Raw genomic sequence first — 15,010 nt, 5'->3', positions numbered from 1 at the left:
TACTCTGTTAAAAACTGATTTATAATGAAGATACTGATCATATAACTAAGGTAGCTTCTAGGATCATATATAATTAGAAAATCCATGCTTAATTCCTGAAGTTTCACAGTTTTAAAGTATCTCAGAGATATCTCTTTTTATATCTGACCCTCAGATACTAAATGAACTTACCAATTTTTAATATAGAAATTCATGCATTTGCAAACACTTAAAAAGAAAAGGCATCACCAATGAATTAACTACCACCTTTCTCAGGAAAGGAAATTTGTGAACACACACATAAAGATCAGTACCATAGAGTAGGCAAATATTTTTCCATGTCCCACCCAAAGCAAACAAATGAAAACAGAAACTTCAAGGACAATTATAAAATATCTCCGGATTTAAAGACACAGCAGCCTTTTTTGCTTTGGCTTCCCTCTACACTTTCATCAGAAATAAATACTCCTTAATATTCTTCAGATTCCAACTGAGAAGTTCTAATAGGAAAACATTTCTGTTCTTTTGATTGTGAGGTAATTAACTTTTTCATACATTTCTTTACTTTATGAAACAAAAAAGAATAAATAGAAAATGCCTAAATGTTAATTATGGATGTTAAGAGACATCACTGAGTCTATCTTATCTAGCCCTTAATTATAACTACAGATCCTTATATTCTAATTCTTTTATGGAAATTTTAATTTCCAATAAAGGCTATTATCCCCATTAACAATCGAAATGTACCGATGTTTAGGCATATAAACTATACCTACCAAAGTGTTACAGTGTCAGCATAAAAATGTTTTGTCAATATTTGGGCAAGTTATGGGGAATATCAATTCTTGAGTTTTTGGGGCAGACTAATTTCAGTCTATCCTGTTATCCATCTAATATGTTTTGCATTTTACTAGAAAATTTGCTAACTATATCTCATACCAAGATTACTATCAGTCAGATAGATTATTGCTCAGTCTGGCCACAGCTGAAAAGAACAATGAGAAACATAACCTTTTCCAGGTATTTCTGAAGGTACACAAACAGTGCAGGGCTGGTGTATAAGGATATCATACCATCTAATATCTCAACAACCCTGTCATCTAGGAATTTTCTGATTCTAAGATCAGCTGAGCTGTGGTTCGTTCACATTTTTCCTGTTCCGTTTGTCTACTATTCTTCTCCTATGAAAGGGCATACGTTCTCCTCCTCATCATCATCTCAGCCTCTACGTGAGGCTAGGATTCCAGTAACTGAATTTCTGCATTTGTGAAAAGCATGATGTGAGCCTACTGAAAGGCAGACATATAGCTGACCCAGGGGACAATAATTATTAGTACTTTAAATTTATCCTGATTTTCATTACATCAAAATACTAGCTTGCTGAATACAATTTAAAGGCGTAGCACAATTGTGATATTTAACCATTGTTTTAGTAGTTGTTTTAAGATAAAGTGTATAAATGCATTAGTACTTTAAATTCAGCACTGTGAACCCACACAAGATTAGCAATAGGAGAAAAACTGGTTTGAAAAAGCATAAACTTAAACTTTACATAAATGTGTGTGGTGTCTAAAAAAAAAAAACAGATGCTAATTTAAAAATGGAAATGTTTAAGATATGGAAAATGCTAAATTGAAATAAATTAATAAAACGCTGGAAACAAGCTCACAGAATTTGTAAAATAGGAACAGAATAGTTTCCGACAGACAGCAGCCCATTTAGGTGATGAACACCAGATGCCAAGTGTGGTTCAGTATAGACAAAAGTACTGATTAGCTTCGGGGGAGAAGGAGAAAAGAATCAGGCATGGAGGATGGGAAAGCCAAACACAGCCCTTAACAGAGGGCAAGTGGCTCCCTAATCTCCCCTGGGTAACTCCTAGTATAAGGACAAGGTAGTTATCTACCCTCATTTCTGTCAGTGAATTCTGATCCATAAGTGTCCAGTTTGCTAGGCCATCACCACATGAAGGTGGACAGTCTGAAACACTGCTCTGGGCCCACAATCAGAACAAGGATCGCTGCAATTCTGTAAGAAACAGTCCCCGAAGCACACTCTGTGAAAAGATCTTGAGTCTTAGGAAGGGAGAACTCTGAAGACAACTGGGGGAAATCACTGACATCAACTAATTGAAAGAATCCTTGAAGAGCAATGCCATTTCCTCTGGGAAGTTCAGGATACTGGTGTTATTGTTGCAGTGAGAAGGATACTCACTGACCATCCCTCAAATTCAAAGTCCATTTCCCCAGGGTAACCAATTAGGCAATGCAGCTGAGTGCCCCTAACTTATTCTTATTGAATATGTGGGCAGGGGTAGTGGCATGGGGGATGGGGAGGAAGCTATGTGAGAGCAACACAAGTGTGGGAGTCTTTCTCTTCCCTGAATTTTAGTCCTGCCTCTTGGATCTGAAGTCTAAGTCAATTGATTGCTTTAATGAGTGTTTTACTGTATATTCAGCAGGATGCTGGACAATGACTATCTGAGTCTGAGCACACGATTTATTGAAGGAGGAAGACAGAGTCACTTGACAATCCAATAAAAGCCAAACTATTCATAGATACAGGGAATGCTAGGGGAGACCCAGCTCATAGTAGAAAGGATTCTAGACTGAGTTAGCATATCCCTAGGTTCTTGTCTTGGCTCTGCTATTAATTTAGGGTCATGGGACTTTGGCCAAGCAATTCACTTCTCTGGGCCTGTTTTCTCAGATGTGAAGTGGAGATGTTGAACTAAGTGACCTTTAAGGTCCTTTTGGGATCTAACACTCTGGAAGGAATGTGCTCCGTGTGTTCAGAACAGGGAAAAATCATTTGGGATTAGAATGATCAGGAGTTTTCCCGGCAGTTTGCTCATTTTCTGCAGTCTGGTTTCGCAGTTGTAAAAAAATCCAGAGTACAGAAATTTTCCTTCCAGATATTTTACCTATGAGTACTAATTATAATCATTACTATTGCTAAGTGCTAATTAAAATCATTACTTTTTATATTAAAATGGAATGCTAAGTGCATGTTTCTTCAACAAATTTTTAAAAATTTCTTATATCCTGGATATCTACCACGTCGTCACATAGACATCTCATTTCTTCATCAGTGCAGAGTATTGCATTGTATCTATAACTTGTAGTTCATTTAACTATCATATATTGACAACATATGAATTTTTTTTTTTTTTACACCTATAGCACCCAGTCTTCCTAGGTGGTCTCCCATCCAAGTACTAACCAGGGCCGACCCTGCTTAGCTTCCAAGATCAGACGGGATTGAGAGTGCTCAGGGTGGTATGGCCGTAGACTGAATTTTTTTTTTTTCCCTTTGATCACAAACAACACTGCAACAAAATTCCTTGTAGACTTTGTCCTAAAATTCAATCTTACACTTCCTCCCTCACTTCCCATTTCCAATCCATCACCAGGTCCTGGTCATTTCACTGAAAATAACTCAGGAACCCATCCACTTCTCTCCATCTAATTACTCCCACTTTCTTCAAGTGGAGAGTCAACAACATCCACGTAACAGCTCCTTAATTGGTCTCCTCTCTCTCCAAAGTTTGGCCTTTTAGTTTCCCAAACTACAGCCAGAGATACAAAATCTTATTATTTTGTAGCCCTCAATAGCTTCTTACTGTTCTTAAGATAAAGACCATTGCCTTATAATGGTTGTACTGTCTATAACACACTTTGAGATATATCAGTAAAGACAGTCTGAGATTCATGAGTGTGTTTTTAATCTGCACTCTAGGATTTAGATTAAATTAGTTGCCCTAAACAGGAAGGTACACTTCAGAGATGATCATTAATAGAAGGCATTATAGTCCAGAGGTGGTGTCTAAAGTTGTTAGCTTTCTTATTTCTAATTAACACAAAGGACTTTCTTAATTAGCAAATAGATATTAGAAGTTATCTCTCCTTGAAGTCGGTTTTGTGTGAGATGCGTGAACTGGCTGGAATAGTGTAAAGGCATTCTCGCTCTCGAATCAACATGGTAGGTGGTAGCAATTCAGTAACCTCTGGTTACAGCACTTCCCAATGCTAGTTTCTGAAAAATGCTTTGTCCAGTGGTTAGCTCAAAGGGTTCCTGTGGATTAAACTCTTAAATTAGCTCAACCCTGTCTCTAAAGAGTGTCACACTGTGTTGAATGAACTTTCCGTGAAATATGTAGTTGAAGAAACTAAAAGAAGGGACTTAACAAAGCTTACAGAACAGGATACACGATTGTTTTGATTCCTGCTCACGAATTGATGTTGGAAGGTGTGGCTGAATTGAACTGGAGATTTGCTCAACCGAGGCTTCAAGGAAGGAGACTTTACCGATGTCTTAATATTGGACGTTTCAACACCCCACAAACAAACAAACAAACCTTAAATAAATAAGGACTAGACTGGTTGAGGTCAGATGATAGTGCGTGGCCTACGAAGCCCTACATGATCTCGCTTCCACCTACAGCTAATTCTCTGGTACTCAAGACATTTCTGGGAACACTGCCACCTTGGAGGTGAGCCTGCTATATACGTTTCTCACCTTTGCGACTCCCTTTGCCTAGTTAGATCCCTCTCATCCTCAGGAAAGCTGTTCCTGTCCCTGACTCTCAGGCAGGTCACAGCTCCCATTGCACGCTTCATAGTGCCCAGGACCCACCTCCCTTGTAGTCCATACAGGAATGCAGAGTGCTGTTTCTGTACGGTTACTGCTCTGATACCTAAGAAATTGTGTCCAAGTTCGTTTTGTTCACCTGGTGCAACCTCCATTTGTTCAATAGAAGTTGGTTTAGATTTTAGTCTATACCGCATTAACAGGAAAAAAAAAAAAAAGCTTTTTATATCACTAAGTTTACTAAATGGAGTGGGCCCTCCACAGTAGAAACACTTTGTAATATAGATATTTTTAAAATTCAACTGAACTCACAAAGTGAAGAATGACGAGTATATAAAGTAGCAGAGGCAAGGCAATGGACCTCTCTTTTAAATACAATAAATGCCAACTTACTTATTTTGAAAATCTCTCATGGAAATGAGGACCAGGAAAAAAAATCATCTTCTTCATCTCTCATTTTTCCATATTTTAGTTTCCTTTAGTCGCAACCTTTACAGGATGATCATTTCAGCATGTGAAAACGTTCTGCTTTCTCCGAGAACTCCACTTTTACTTTATTTCCTCAAAATGAAGTCACTGACCCCTCCCCCCCGCTTCTCACTGATACAAACAGGGAACTGTTACTACATTTCACCCCAAAGTTCTTAACATGCTTGAGGTAGAGGAAGGATTTAAAACTACTCCTGGTCCAAATCTTCCATTTTACGCTTGAGAAAACTGAAGGCTGCAGAGGCTAAGTATCCATCCGATTTATTAAACATTTACTAAGGACAGACACATGCTAGGGGAAGCAGTTAGTTAGCTTCCCGGTTCTATAGATAAAGAAATTGAAACCAAGGGAGATTACACGAAATTCCTCCTGCGGTCCCACAACAAATGGCAGAGTCAAAGCTGGTGTGAATCCAGCCCTCATTCCAGTCTCTTCTGACGGAGCAGCTTACATCTTTTACTCCTCTGAGACTCACTCAAGAAGTGGACCAAATGGCTCAGTGAGGGAAGAAGATCCAACCACCGCCCCAGGTTTTTCCAAGGGCTCACAGAAACTAAGTGGATGGTGAGCACCTGCCAACAGAAGTTTCTGAGTAAAGAGATTTAATGGGGCCAAACATGCACATGATGCTGTCATCTGTGTTTGAGAAGATGGTTCTGATGTTTCTGACTTATGGGCGTGTGTGTACGTGTGCCTCGCCCAGTCACACCTGCCGTTAAGAGACCTGCAAATTGCTAGGGTGGCGAATTCTTGAGTTTTTGTTTGCTCGTTTTGCGTTTTGTCTAATTAACTCTTACAGGACAATTGTCAGTAATTTTACTTTCTCTAAAGTTACTTTAGCTTTTTTTTTTTTTTTTTTGATAATATGAAAGTCTCACTGCTTGGCCCCATTAAATCTTTGAATTTAGTCAGGGTATTAAAAAAAAAAGAACCCTTTAACTTTCTCCACATCAGTGGGCTGTGACTTCTCTACCTTCCTCTGTTTTCCAGCTCACCTCCCTGGAGCCACAACCTAGCCCTGTGCTTCAGCACCAGAAACGGTCATAGAATTAACAGAGATGGAACTCATTTCAGGGCAGGGGGATCAGTGGTCTTCTGAGGTGGAGCCTCTCTGCCTGCGTTGCAGTATATCTCTGAAGCTTTTATTACGTCCACTCCTGCAACACTTGGCTTCCTTCACCAAAACCAAATCACAGTGAGAATCATAAAACCTGCCCTGTCAGGTTTAAAAGAGAATGCAGATACATTGTACTTTGGAAACTCAATCTTGACTGTCTAGCTAATTAATTCTGATTTATGATTCTCTTTTAGCAATGACTATAGCAGTAAGTGCATTTTGTTACATGCCAGGCAGTTAGCAAACCAGGATTCGAACTCAGGTTATCGGACTTTGAATTGTGAGTTCTCCCAGCTTCCTCACGCGGTGGTCAGAGGCTGGGGAACAGGACAACAGGGACAGAAATCACTCTGAAGCAGTTTATTCAGAGTGCAAGGCTGGGGGTTAGGAACAAGGGGTGCAGCTCCAGGTTTGTTTCCAACATGTGGGGTACCCTTGAACAAGCCACTTCTGCTCTCCAGAACTTGGATTTCTTATCCATAAAACCAGATGTTTCAAGCCCTTCTGGGTCATGATTCTATAATCTATGGGCATTTTTTAAGCATCAGCTTAGTTTCTTAGGAAGCAGGCTTAAAAATATATTTGGAAAAAATAAAAACTTTTTTATCATTCAAAGAATCAAAAGAAAAGGTTGCAAAATAACTCATATTATTTGAAATATAAAGTGTGATTTGTTGTCATTGGGATCAATATGGAAATTAAAAATAAGAAAACCAGATGAGGAAAGAAATCAGTATTATGAGCCATTTTCAAATTTTCATGAAATAGTTACTTCAAAATCACTGATTTAAACTGTCAAGCACTTTTCTGAATTTGGCACAGTGTATGTGGAAATCAAAACAAAACCCAAAACTGATCAGACTGAAAATTTCCTCTCAAGACCAAATACAAAACCTGCAGAGTGCTTCAGTGCACAAATGGAAGATTGGTTTGGGATAAGGAGACCTGGGTTTGAATCTTGGCTGAGTGACATGCTAAGTCTCAGTGTCCTTATCTGCAAAAGGGGCAATATAATCCTACCCATATAGATGTCACACAACAGTTGAGAAGGTCTAATAAACGGAAGAACTATATGAAGAACTGTTTCATTATAACTAATCGCCTGCTAAAAAAAAATTCTCTAGCTACAGGAAATTTACATGGGCAAACAGATTTGGAACCTTAATGCTTGAATTGCCTCTTGGCAAAACCACCATTATCACCAAAAAGTGTCTTCTTTTTCAGTAGTAAGGAACAAATGCAAAGATAGCATCTCAACCTAAAGATTGGGAAACAATTCAGAACCTGGCAGTCCAAAACAACCTTCACTTCCTCTCTTACTTTCTCCAGAATCCAATTTGGCATCAAGTCTCATGGGACGTGCTTTGAAATGCCTCTTAAATTGGACTCTTGGTCTCTTCCACCATCTCTGCCTTAGTCTGAGCTGTCCTCATGACATGCCTAGATGACAGCAAAACCTCCCAAGGGTTCACTCTCCCCTCTAGGCCATCCACAGGTCTGCCTAATTAGCCTTCCTAAAAAGCAGACTTCCTCAGGATCAGGTGATCCTATCAGTCTCGCACTATTTCCCTCTACTCTAAAACACGCTGGTTCTCTAGTCCAGGAATCCCTCACATGCCTACAGACTCCAGCCTCAGGGCCTATGCTCCTGCTGCTCTCCCTGCCTACAATGTCCTTCCACCACCAGACCATCTTATTACCAATCACTTTCCCCATGCTCCCTTTACTGCGGTACTTCTCAGACTTTGCTTATGAATCACCTGGGGATCCCGTTAAAATGCAGATTCTGATTCAACAGCTCTGAGGTACAGTCAAGACTCCGCATTTCTAATCAGCTCCCAGTTGACACCACGTGGGTTCCATCACCTACCAGCTGCATCCGCTGCCTAACTCAGACCAACCAACATGACTGGGTTTCAGTTTCCTCACCTGAAAATAGGAATTCTCCCTTCACCTCTAGAGTTGATGTGAGAATTAAGTTCGGTGGGTTATATAAAGTGCTCTGCCAATGTGGTAGATTGCAAAAATGGCTACAATTCCTCATTCCTCCTGAATCCAGGCCATTCTCCTGACTTGCTTTTAAAATAGTTTGTAAGAGAAGCAACTTGTGTGTGTTTCAGGCTAGGCCTCAAGGAGCTCTGCTTCCATGCTCCCTCTTACAACTATACCCAGCCTGCCAAATGATGGGAGGCATGAGGCCTAGCTGTTCCCCAGCCAACTCAGCAATGGTCAGCCAATACCCAGAGGCAGAGCCACCGAGGCGACCACAGATGCATAAGAGAGCCTGGACAAGACCAGCAGATTCTCCAGGCCCAAAGTATTGATCTGCAAAGTCATAAATTAATACGTGGTTATTTAAAGCCATTATATTTTGGAGTGGTTTGTTACACGGCACTAATAATACTGTATATGTAATTTCTTCATAAATAGTGTCTATGATAATATTTTAAGAAAAAAGTACTTAATAGGAAATTTATTTTCCATACCACTAAAATTAAAATTTGGGGGTCAGTCGTAGGAAGATGACTGAACTGGGAGTTGGGATTCTTAGATTCTGGTCCCAGGAGCTTTCCAATGGGCAATCTTACGACCTTGGACACATCATTTAACCCTTTTGAGCCTCTGTTTTCTCATCTGTAAATTAAGGTGGTTAGACCAAATGGCTCTTGTTTCTTTTCTAGCTGTAAAAATGATTGAGGGTGTACTTTTCCAAAACATAGTACTTATTTCCTTGCTAAAAGTGCTGAACGCAAATCTCCTTTCCTTGTAGACTGAGGATGCAATCACAGAAAACCTTCACTATGTCGCCTCTGCTATTTCGCAGTTGGTTGCAGCTCCATTCACTTAGAATAGCCACACACCGAACCTATAACACGGGCCTCCTCGCTGTGAACCAGGAAGCTCATTAGGAATCAAAGGATAAAGAATGCCATGTAAGTTCTAGTGAGAATTTAAGTCTGTGGCTCTTAACGACTATTTGCCGGCGCAGGTGAACTTCTTTTATTCATTTCTAAGCTGCAATAAACATTCTGGAGGGCTGAGGTTGCATAGTTTGATCACTGAATAAGAGGGATACTATTTTACAGCCATCAAGTATGAATCAAATCTGCCTTTATCATACATAAATGATCCAAGATATATGTACTCAATTATCAAATGGGGTAGGGGGAGATTCAACACCAAAATTTAAAAAACATTAAAAACTTATGTGTATAAAGACTGATTCTGGGACTAACAAACAAGTAAATTACAAATCATTCAAAATACATGTTATATTAAAAAGCTATACCTGTGGCAGTAAGTCAATAACTAAGGTGACTTTTCTCTCACAGGCATTCAGCACCTCTCGCATACCGCTAGTACATACTCTTCCACTGCACTCCTGCAAGTACAGGCACACCCCCGAGATGCTGCGGGTTCGGTTCCAGACCACTGCAACAAAGTGAGCTGTCATCTTTTTGTTGCTGGAGGGTCTTGCCTTCAATTTGTTAAAAACACAACATCTGTGAAGTGCAATAAAACTAAGTATGGCTGTACAGTCTTCTCTGTGACATACAGCAGGCCATATTGTGAACGACTGAAAAAAAAAGGCCGTCCTACTGCCCACTTCCACTACTACTGCACAATCAAAAGTCAGGTATTTTTATTCTCAGGAGCTAAGCTAAACCTGAGAATGTATGTACAATATGAGGACAACAGTTTATCTTAACTCTGCCTTCAGACGTATATATTTAAGTCTACATAAAGAAGCACTGGGTTGTTGAAAATGTAAAATATATTTGGCTCATTCTTTGCAAAAAAAACTTTGTGATGGAAACAAACTACGCAGGGCCCTAGAGTAACTTCAGCCAGTAGGGAAAGCATTGCAATGCAATGTGGCTTATGGTTATCTACCTGGAACAAATGTATTTTGTAAATTATTTTCTCTGAGTTAACATGCTAAATACCTTTGCCCCTCTAAATATCTTTTGAATCAATTTACTTCTCTCTCCTCTCATATGGATTTTTATAGCAGCTGCCTTGCTTGTTTCTTCCCTGTTTCATTCTTCTCATTGAAGCCAGAGTAAACTTTCTAAAATATAGGTCTGCTCTGCTTAAAATCCTCCATGACTTTTCTGAAGACTGTTAAGATCCATGAAGGCAAGGACTGTGTCCCCAGGACCTCACTGAGCGTCTGGTGTCTCTGGCTCTACACACATGCTGTCTCCAAGGACAGGTCAGGGTTTCATGTAATTTTAGAGAGCCACTTATACACTGAACAGAAAAGCGTTCACTGCTTGTAGTGAAATTTGAGACATGATATTCCTTGTCTTATGTTAACAATATTCACTGCAGTTCAGGAGCATCTTTTCTAAGATGCTTGAGGACTCAGTCAGTATTTTGAGTTTTTTAAAAGTATCTGCTTGAGGACACATTCATCTGATGGGTGTGTTATAAGTATGTTTTAGGATAGGGTCATTTTGATGATATATGGTCTTTCTGAAGATTCCAATTTCTGTGGGACCATGATGATCTCAGCTGGACGGGGTGTGAGTAGAAAAAAGATTTCACTTTCATTTTATTCTCCTAAATAGCTTTCAAGTAGAAACAAGGTTAAGAAAGGCTATAACTGGGTGACTCACAGTTGACCTGCAAATGGCTAAAGGCTCACGGCTGCCCTTCCCTAAGATAAGCCTATCAACTCCTGTTTTCTAGATGTCTAGGTTTATCTGCAACCAGATAATCAATCTAAAGACCAAAAAAGGAAGTAAAAAGAAAAGGCAGGAGCAAGGTACTATTTAACTAAGACCTTCAAAGAGCCCCAAATTCAGGGTTATTGGAAACACTGTAAAACTAGGGGAGTTTGAAACATTCCAGGTAGAGAAAACCCAGCTACTGGGAGGCTGGTATTTGATTATTTGGAAACTGGAGTCCATTCCAAGAAACACGGTCAATGGGCTGCTGGGGCACCCAGGCAGGGCAGTTCCAGGAGGCAGGAGGGCAGGACTGCGCTGCCCTTGGGCTGGGACTGGATTCCGGCCAGAGCTTAGCCAGGTAGTGTTTTCAGACTCAGAGAGAAACTAGGCAGGAAATCAGGGGAACCCTTTCATTTTTTAAGTTAATGAACATGTTTAGTTGATATACCGTTTTTCAGATTCCAGATATGCAAAAGCTCTCAGTACATAGCTAAGATTGGTCACATTTATCTTACCATGTCATTAGATATTTATTAGAACCATTGAGGACCAGATCCCGGGATGAGGTGCCATGATAGGCACTTATCACATAATTGCTGAAGGAAAGAACAAGATCATGGACGGACTTTGAACGAAGAAATGAAGAACCCCACCTTCCTACATTTTTACTCTATGATCAAGACAGCTTTCTATAACTGATCCTTTGCACTTCAGAGAAATAAATAACTTCATAACTCTAACTTTAGAGCTTCAAATTATTGTTCCAATGACCTGCCCTCATGACTGTTAAGGTGCTCTATAGGCACAGGTGTTTACAAGACTTTAACATCTGTCTCCTTAAAATAGTATCAGCTGGAGGATTAAATGTGGGAATAATTGGCTGATATGGAATCTATTGTCTTTAAAAGCAGCAACCACTTTCTTTCTCATCAGCTCTCAAATGTTTCTCATCTTTTCTTTGTTACTCCTCACAAGCTTCGTTACAACCACCCAGGAATCCACAAGCCATGGTAAGAAGCACCATCAGTAATTCTCTCATAGTGACAGGAAGAAAGGAAACACTCTATTCTTTAATGATTTGAACCAACCCATGGAACACCGGCTTCCTCTAAATTCACTGGGTAAATATCTCTACCATCTGTCAAATAAAATGTGTTGTTAGTAAAGAGAAATTTCTTTTGTTTTTAAGTTTAATTCCATGCTGGAGGAAAAAAAAAAATCCAAAACGTTGATTTCTGTCATATTATTGGAAAAATTCTGCAGTGTTAGTTTGTGAAAATTTCACCTCATCAGAACTGCCAAGGTCAATGAGACCCAAGTAACCAATCTGAAGGTGCTTGCCTAATTATTATTCAGCAAACAGTTTGTGACCATTTAACCGTTTGTACCTGGCACCCTCTTTCAACACGGTGCTGCCACCTAGCACTGCTCCCTCTTCCCTCCACCCCTCCCCACGGCCACCCAGAACGCCAGCACTCCAAAGGAGCAAATTCTGGGACACAAGGACATTTCAAAGAAACAGAGGTGGTCACATTCCATTTCCGTTTCATTAAAAAAAAAAAGCAAAAACAAAAACGAAAAACCAAAAAACAAAAAACACTCAGATGCTTAAAAATGGGGGAAGGGAGGGCTTAGAAATAAGGCAAAAATCTCCTGCACTTTTTCCAATTCAAGTTCTCAGGCATTGTTGAAAGTTCATTAATTAGGGATTTAAAAACAAGTGTTTCATACACCAATTAGATGCCAAGCTTTACAAACTGTCTTGGGTCTTTAGTTTGAGGAATTTGTAAAAGTTTCCCGCCCGTCTCCCGCCCCACCGCCCCCATCCTGGATTTTGTCTTTCCATACCTTTGTTGAATTAAGAAACTTTTCGGAAGTAATCAAACTGATAATCGTCCCCCAGCCCTCCAACCCCCCGCCCCCAGGGCAAAAGGAAATAAAAATGACCTGCGGAAGAAATCGGGGAAATAATGTCACAAAGCCGAATTCCGCAGGAATCAAGCCCTTGTCCTCCCCGCGGCGAAGTCCCACGCGCGGGGCGGAAGAAGGTCCCTACCTGGGCCCGGGCGGCGGTGGCGGGGTCGCAGCGCCCATGGCTTCGCCGGCCTCGGGCGGCCGCGCCGGGGACACCAGCCGCTGCTCAGCGCCGCCCGGAGCCCGCGGCGCTCGCAGCGGCCGCCCGGCCTCGGTCATTGGGCCCGCGCGTCACGTGACCCGGCCCGGGGCGAGCCTCCCCGGCACGTGTAACCCTTTACCGGCGCCGCGCGGCTCCTCCAGCGGTGCCCAGGCTGCACCGAGGGCGCGAGCTCCAGCCCCTGGAATCCTGCTTTCGACCTCTCGCAGCTGGAATGGCCTTCCGGGAGCTCTGAAGCAGAAAATCCAGGAGCCGGGCCGCTGAGCACCCACAGCCAGGTTGCATGCCAGCCTCCTGCCCGTGCTGGGTAACTTTTTGGTGCCTACTTTAATGTGCTGTCGGGAGAGGAGAGCTTCCTATGATTCTGGACGTAAGCGAGGAGATAAATAAATGGACTCCTGGCAAATAGATCTGTACCCTCGCCGCCGTGCACATGTGTTTTTCTGTTTCCCCTGCCGTTCTGGTATTAGCGCCTTAGACTTGGTGTGTGCACTGTAGCCTGCTTTTGAGATCGGTGGTCCAAGAATCGGCGCAGGCGCTACGATGATAATTCCCCAGGGGGAAGCTGCAAACGCTCCACAGGCTCGCTGCATATTCAAGACCACAGTGGGCATTCAACGAAATCATGCTTCCCCGCCCCCCCGTCCTTCTCTTTTCCTGGGGTGTTGGACTTCGGCTGCACCACTTCTTCCAATCTACTGAGGTCCACGCTGGTACTGGTTGCAATCCATGCACCTAAGGTGGGTGGACAGTTGTTGCTTTACCCTAAAATACTTCTTTAGGATGGTCCATTCCTTTCACCTGTGCTCCAAATAAACGCTGGGCTTGACAGAAAAATGTATTAAACAACTGCGCCACCTAGCTTATCCTCTTCTTTCTTTCCCCTCCAACTCATCCAAGGGAGAAGCAGGATAAAAACAGGATGCTGGAGACGCAACAGCAAGAATACTATTTAAAGATGCAGATACTGCCCTTAGTTTTCGGTATGTCCACTTTAGTGACTCCAGGACCGTTTACACGACATTCGCCTTTATGGAGTAAAACTCGTTTTTTGAATCTTCCCAGTCGCATAGTAGCTGCATGTTTTAAAATGACAGATTTTATATCGTTTTACATCATTTACAAATTGATGTTTTACATTATTTTCTGATCAAACCCTTTATGTCCTTCATGTCCAACTTCTAGCCAATACTTTAGTAATGTCCACAGGATATTGGTACATTTATCAGGTTATTCTGAACACAAAGACTTTGATATTTATCATGGTTTTTAAAGTGTGGTTCCCAGACTAGCAGAATAAGCACCATCTGGGGCGAATTAGGTAAAAATGCAAATTCTTGGGCCCCACCCCAAACATATCAATTCAGGAATAGTGGGGGGTAGGGAGGGTGAAAAAAATCTGTTTTAACAAGTGATGCACAGTTCAGTTTGTGAACCACTGCTCTTAGTATGCTCGAGTGTCTGATTAAGTCACCCTCATCTGCTAAAGGCAGGGATTCTAGAAAGCCAGAGGTGGTGGTGTTGTTATTGGTAACCTCACATTATCATGTTGTATAATTTGTGCATTGCTTCACTGAAACCCAACACTCTGATGTGTCTATACAAAGTATAATCTGTACGTCCTGCGGATCACAAGGAGTACCAAATGGAGACCTGTGGGGTCCTTGTGAAAAATACAGAAGAAAATTTGCTTGACGTATGTGGAAATGAAAACACTATAATTCATTCAGTTTTTTAAAGTGCCTTCATGTTTTTGTTGGCATGTAAATTGTTTCCAACCGATGGATCATAGAATATAGGAAAGCTAACTTGAGTAGATTTCTCAATATAATTCTAAATTCATCAATATAGTTCTGAAAAAGAAAGACACAAATTTTAAAAGTATATGGTATTGACTTGCTACACACACATACCACGTGAGGCCTTTTAGACTTTTGAGAAAGATAACTGGTAGATTCCTCATCTTTAGTTCAGATTTCTTGATTGGATGGATAGCATATTTGGAATTGCCTGCATGGATGTCT

General features: G+C 41.1%; 1 protein-coding gene and 1 pseudogene across 7 annotated transcripts in view; both read right to left on the bottom strand.

Annotated features, from left to right (window-relative positions):
- Window positions 1–13,008, bottom strand: part of CUNH4orf19 (chromosome unknown C4orf19 homolog) — a 72,129-nt gene extending 59,121 nt beyond the window's left edge. For 3 of the 7 annotated variants that reach the window (XM_023534304.1, XM_011365597.2, XM_011365603.2), the window contains exon 1: window positions 12,909–13,008. The gene's annotated coding sequence lies outside the window, so the exon portion shown is untranslated. Of the gene's footprint in view, window positions 1–4,962; window positions 5,178–12,799 lie in introns of those variants that run through there. The other 4 variants (XM_011365611.2, XM_023534309.1, XM_023534287.1 and 1 more) reach the window with 2 other exon arrangements.
- On the bottom strand, window positions 3,153–3,271 carry LOC111744113 (annotated as a pseudogene).
- Window positions 13,009–15,010: the final 2,002 nt, after the last annotated feature.

This window comes from Pteropus vampyrus, unplaced genomic scaffold, assembly GCF_000151845.1.
Source record: "Pteropus vampyrus isolate Shadow unplaced genomic scaffold, Pvam_2.0 Scaffold5, whole genome shotgun sequence".
NCBI lineage: Eukaryota > Metazoa > Chordata > Mammalia > Chiroptera > Pteropodidae > Pteropus > Pteropus vampyrus.
This window is presented reverse-complemented; position numbering and strand designations above follow the sequence as displayed.